The following is a 6,453-nucleotide window of genomic DNA, read 5'->3' as shown; positions in this document are numbered from 1 at the left end:
GATAGCCACATGTGGCTACTGGACTAGAGAGCACAGTTCTAAACGTATCCAAGGAAAATCTGCCCTTTTTGTCACCATTTCTGTCCCCTGATGAGTTTATAAGCTTGTGCCTTCCTAGTCATCGTCATAAAGTCTCCGGTTAAGAAGGTTCCCGGGAGGGGTGGAAGGTGCACGCCTGACTTTGCAACACTGAGAAATGTAAGGCACGGAGTGGGAAAGCCATTCGCGCCATCAGGGAGAAGGAAGGCCCTAGAATCTTGGAGTTGGAAGTTACTGGCTGGCAGGCCCTCTGGGCTCTGTCCTCGGGCCCATTCCAGACCTGCTCCTCTTCTCAGTCCACCTTAGAGTAACGGTTACCTGTCACGGCGTCCTCAATTTTCCCCCTTAAAAATCAGGGATAAAAGCCTGAATCCAGCTGCTCAGGAGATGATGGGGAACGAAAGGCTGCTTCTCATTTCCAGTCCCCGGACTTTGGTGTTCAAGGGGCAAATGTAATTTCTGGCTCCGGAGAGAACCCCAGGGGTTCGGTGGGGCTGGGTCGGGCAGGAGGGGTGGGGACAGGAACCCTTGCATACCTGAGGAATTTGTTCAGGTCTCCATGCTTCATGTACTCAAAGACCATGATGAGGGGGTCCCCATCGCCACACACCCCGTAGAACTTGACGATGTGTTCATGCTGCAGGTTGGTGAGCAGCTCAGCCTCCCTCTGGAAATCCTTCCGGGCTGCCAGGGTGGGGTCCTTCAGGGCCTGGAAACCACACAGGACAGTGGCTTTTAGTAACCGTTCCCCTCCCCGGAAGAGACGTGGTGACCATAATAAAGACACTGCTGGTTCCCAACAAGTCAAGATTTTAATCAGGGCTTAAAGACCGTGAGGCTAAGTCACAACAGCCAGGCCTGACTCCTTCCTCCTTCAGCATTTTCATCCCTGTAGAAACAGAAACCAACGTTCTGACACCCACATCCCATCCATGGCCAAGAACTTCAAATGATGGCCCCCCAGAGCCCTGAGCTTCCTCAGAGATCAGCATGAATGGCAGAGGGAGGGGCTGTGAGGTGGGAGGCCCCAGAAAGGCCCCTTCCCCTAAGGTTTCCTTAAAGAAATGGTTCCACAGCTAAACTAAACCGTGGGAAAACCATGACCCCAGTTGCTTTAACTTTGTAAGTTAGCCTATGCCCAGAGCCTACCAGAAATCAGGCAGGCAGCGTAATCAAGTTTCCTTGCCCTTTCTATTCCTTGATTTTACGTGGCGAAGGGGCATATATTTGAAGAGAAAGGACAAGGCTTTTGTTTCTAGAAAGCACTTGGGTTTTCCTAGCAGGGGGATGAAGGAAGCATTCGGGGTGGGAGTACATGGGACTGTAGCCATGGGCCGGGCAGAAGTCTTAGGATCCACCCAGGACCAGGGCTGGGTTAAGTACCTAGGGTAGGATGGCAAGGTGGGCATCTGGTGGCCACTGAAATGTCACCACTCGGCCCCAGTGGGCGTGAGGGAAAGCACCAGACCAGGCCACCTGGCCCAGGACCCAGGAAGATAAACGGAAGAGCAACGGTTGGGAGGGGCATCGGTTGTGAATGTGGATTTTCCAGCAGCAGAGGGGACGGTGAGAAAAGAGTGGAAAACTCTGAGCACATCCGAGTGACCTCGGATTGGGCCCTGCTGGGGGACGTGGAGATAGTGGCCCCGGTGCTAATGACTGGGAAGGGGAGGGTCCAGTTTCTGCAGGAGGAGCAGCTGGGCAGGTGTGCCCGCACCCGTCCTCAGCCTTCCCACCGTCCCCACCAGGTCAGAATGCAAGTGAGGCCAAACATCTACTTGCTTCAACTGACAACAGATGAGTAACAGGAGGCAGCAAAGCAGTGAGCATGAAGTCCACACGCCACTCTTGGGTAAGTGCGAATCTAGACAGGCTGGAGGTAGGTCTGCATTCTCTTCTCCAGGAACCTGGCTTTTTCTGGTTATTTAGGCAGACTGGCCACCCCTGTAGGTCATGCTATTTCTGAAAGGCCTCCCAGCCAGAGATCTCTCTCCTCACCACAACCAACCAGCCAACAGCCATTGGCTAAAATCCACAGGGCTGCCTGGGCTTACAGCACTGCAGGAATGTGAATATGCAAAAATTATACCTAGGGGGCCCATCAAACCTCTATCAGTCATTAGCATGCATTAGAGACAGTGGGCTCTTAGAATGAAAACAGCCCTAGATATCATCTGCTTTCAGCTGCTCATTTCTGGAGTTGGGGAAACTGAGGCCCAGCCCTGGCCAGGGATCAACACACTCACACATCTGAAATGACAGAAGCTGACAGTCAAACTGGACTTCAGCAGCTTCCTGGCTTCTGGTCTCCAGGTCAATGGCAGTGGCTCTAGGCCTACCAGGAGCGCCATGGGCCCTTAGCCAGAGATCAAGCCCTACTCCCACGTCAACTAGCACGACCTTCCATTCTTTTCAAAATTTGGAGGTTTCACCCACACACACTAAAGTGTTTGATTAAATGAGCCTGCTGCTGACAAAAATGTTGCAAGTTATCTAGTGTAGCTTTCCCATTTTACAGCTGAGAGCTCTGAGGTCCAGAACAGGGAAGAAGGGACTTGCCGAAGATCATACAAGAAGTAACAGCTCGAGTCTGGAACCCAGGACACTCTCCCGTGCAGCACACCCGCATGAATGATTTTATCAGATGAATTAGGCATGAGGCAGGTCCCCAAGGGAATGGTGGGCACCGAGTTGCAGGGCGGGAAGGGCAGAGGGCAGGGTGAGGAGAGGTGAGGAGTGTGGGCTGCCAGCAGAGCATCTGGGCCCAGCAAGGGTGCCATGTTTGGAGGACTGGCCCGGGGAAGGAGGGACGTGGGAGGTCCACCGGCGCATTGCTCATTTCACCAGCTCTGATTCTATCTGCTCTCCACTGTGGCTCTGGCAGCTTCTCAGGGAAGCTGCCCAGTCATAAAGGCACAGGCGGCCATGTGTCCACCACCCACCAGAACAAAGCCTTCCAGCTACGGGTGGAAGAAATCAGGGTGATGGTATGAGGCCGCGTCTCTAGGTGACCCAGCTCCCGGCTGCAGCCCTGAACTCCGTGTGCTGGGGCGTGGGTACAGGATGACTGCCAGTGATTTATTTATTTTCATGAAGAACAAGAAGGGGTGGGGAAAGGAACCCAGCATGGGTGGGATGGGAGAATACAAAGATTTATGTGAACACTGGATTTACGAGAGGGAAAAGTAGATCAAATTTGGGGCCAGCCAAATGGCCTCTCTCCATCTCTGTAAATCATTCTCCCACACAGTCCCCGACGCCAAAGTCAGCCATCGGACAATTCGGTTCTCAGCTCTCCAGCAGTGCCTGCCAGCATCCTCAAGGCTGGCACCCTACACTGCAAAGCAGATATGAGTTCTTCATTCGGGAGAGGGGACACAAAGAAAGTCCTGTCACTTTTAGACTTCCCATGCCCCATCCCGGCCAGTTCTTTCTGCCTTCACAATGGGTTTTCCAGCTCCTGGGTCAAACCTGAAACTCTTACGTAACTGGCAAAGGGTCCAGTGCAGCAAATGCCCCCAACACCCAGGGATGGATACAATTGGGACAAAGATGACAGGAGAAGAAGAATGAGGAGGAAAATCAGCCCAGAAAACGCCCTGCCCCCTTTCCATGGAGCCCACACCCAACACCTCTTCAGAGCAGGACAACTTCAAAATGGGTCACCAGCTGGCGGCATGGGCGATGTGGTAAGACATCTGAAGCCCTTCAAACAGTGGCCACAGAACAAAGAGGAGAGCTGGAATTTGCCCCCCTTGTCTCCTTCCCCACCCCCAAAGCTCGAGTACTTTGCCCTATCTGGTTTCCTCCTCTATGCACCTGCGCTGTCATTCACCCCAAGTTCTGGGTTTCGAGGGGCTGTTCAGTTGGGTGGGAGGGAAGCAGTCTCGATGGCAAGAACACTCCAGTTTTTCAACAGCTCCCAACTCCTTCAGAATCACTTAACAGCCTCATCTTGTCCAGCCTAGGGGTTCTGCTGCCTTTTCTTTCTTCCTTTTTTCTGGGGGGGGAGGGGTGTGTGTGTGTGTGTGTGTGTGTGTGTGTGTGTGTGTGTGTGTGTGTATTTCAGCCAGAAAACCTCTTAAGTGACCTATAGTCACATGACTGTCCAGATTAACTGTCCATTAGCGCTGAGGCACATACTGACCAGCGCCCGTTACACTCGGCGCTAGTTGGATACCCACAGACATACTTGTCCCAGAGAGGAGTTCACCAAGAGTCAGCTGTGATTGTTCCCAAATTCATGTATGACAGTTAAATCTGTCAGTGTCATCGCTTAATGTAATGAGCTGTCATGAAACCACTGAAATGTAAGTGCCAAGGATGGGCCATTTTTATGAAAACTAGAATACATACTTTAGAAAGACGTGATAAAGGTCAGTGGTTAAAGAGCACTAAGAATGGGAAGAAAAGCTATTTTTAAAAATTGGGAAAACAGTAGAAATCTGAGATTCTGCACTCAGATGGTTTCACAAATGTTTTAAGTACCTGCTCCAATTTAAAGTAACTGAAATGGGAAATCACCCAAAACAAAAACAAAACAACTCTCCAAACCAAAGGAACTCAAAAGCTGAGCTTCAGACTTAGTGGAAGACATATAATGCTAAATCCAAAGATTAAAATGGTCAATAACCAAAGCATGAATTTCCAGCAGGTGAAATTAATTTTATAGGAATAGACTGATAAAGATGTTAAAATGGGTAAATGCTCAAAGAGATAAAAAATAATTACTTAAAGAAAAAAAACCAAGAAGGTGTGCCGCAAAAACAGGGAGAAATAAAATTAAGATAACATTAAAATTAAGGGCAAATTAGATATCTTGGAAATAAATTGAATGGTCACTGAAGTTAAAACAAAAACCTCCATAGACAAGACAAACTCTACACGCCATAAACCCGCAAGAATTCATGACTTTGAAGAATGCTGAGGTTACCCAGAACAGAACATGGAGGGACAGAAAGAAATAAGGAACAGCAGTGGCGAGGGTCTCACTCCCTCACCTGTGGAGGAAAGGAGTTGCCTGGATGTGACTGTCACTCCACCACTGATTAGCTGTGGGACCCTGGGCAAGCTGCTTAACCTCTCTCTGTGCCTCAGTTGTCCTCTTCTGTAAAATGGGGACAGTGATAGCACCTAGCTTACGGTTGTTGCAAGAACAAAACCTTAATCTGCAGACATCACTTACAGTAGGGCCTGGCAAACTGTAAGCACCCCAATCATCATTCTCTGTTAGATGCTGCTGTCATCGTCACCGTCACTCATCATTGTCATCACCAGCAAGTCCTCTTTAAATGTCCCTTCTGGACTCTATCCTGTGACTGAGACATGAGGCACATGGCCTATGTGTTTCTGTTTCTCCTCTATCCCCAGTACCTTATACAGTGCCAGACACATAGTAGGTGTCCAATAAGTGCTCATGGAATGAATTAAATGTAGCTTTAAAACATAATGAATCCTTGAAAGAAAGCTCTTTTATAGCACTGATTTATCACAAAGCTAACACCAGTGTATACCCACAATGTAAGTAAAAAATAAAATATTGTCAACGCCCCAGAAGTGCTCCCACTCCATGACTCACCCCTCCAATACACATTCCCTCACTCCAAAGGTAACCACTGTCCTGATTACAGAATTCAGGTCGTTGTTTTTTTAAAATAGTTTTTACTACCTAAATATGAATCCCTAGACACTACAGTTTAGTTTTACTTGTTTGTTTGCTTTTTGAACTTTAAATAAGTGGGATCATAAACACAGCATTCTATACATTTCCATATCTGTCTTTTTTCCTTGTGTTTTGGGGATTCTTTCACATTGTTCCACGTAGCTGTAGTTCATTCTCCTTGTTGACTAGCTCCCCACTGTATTAATAGACTACATTTATTATCCATGTTGCTATTGATGGATATCGGGGTTGTTTCCAGATTTTAGCTGTCATAAATAATGCTGTGTGAACATTCTCAGACATTTATCTTGGTGGTTGGGTGGGAGGGTGTATGGGTGGGTGGGTAGGTGGGTGGACAGATGGATGGATGGATAGGTGGATGGATGGATAGGTGGATGGATGGATAGGTGGATGGTTGGATGGATGGATGGATGGATGGATGGATGGATGGATGGATGGATGGATGGGCAGGTGGGCGGATGGGCAGGTGGATGGATGGACAGATGGACAGGTGCATAGGTGGATGGGTGGATGGATGGATGGATGGATGGGCAGGTGGGCGGGTGGACAGGTAGAAGGATGGACGGATAGATGGATGGATGGATGGATGGATGGATGGATGGATGGATGGATGGATGGATGGACAGGTAGGTGGATGGGTGGATGGATGGATGCATAGGTGTATGGATGGATGGATGGACAGGTAGGTGGATGGGTGGATGGATGGATGCATAGGTGGATGGTTGGATGGA

This window comes from Hipposideros armiger, unplaced genomic scaffold, assembly GCF_001890085.2.
Source record: "Hipposideros armiger isolate ML-2016 unplaced genomic scaffold, ASM189008v1 scaffold_436, whole genome shotgun sequence".
NCBI lineage: Eukaryota > Metazoa > Chordata > Mammalia > Chiroptera > Hipposideridae > Hipposideros > Hipposideros armiger.
The sequence above is the reverse complement of the archived record's forward strand: the minus strand, read 5'-3'. Positions refer to the sequence as shown.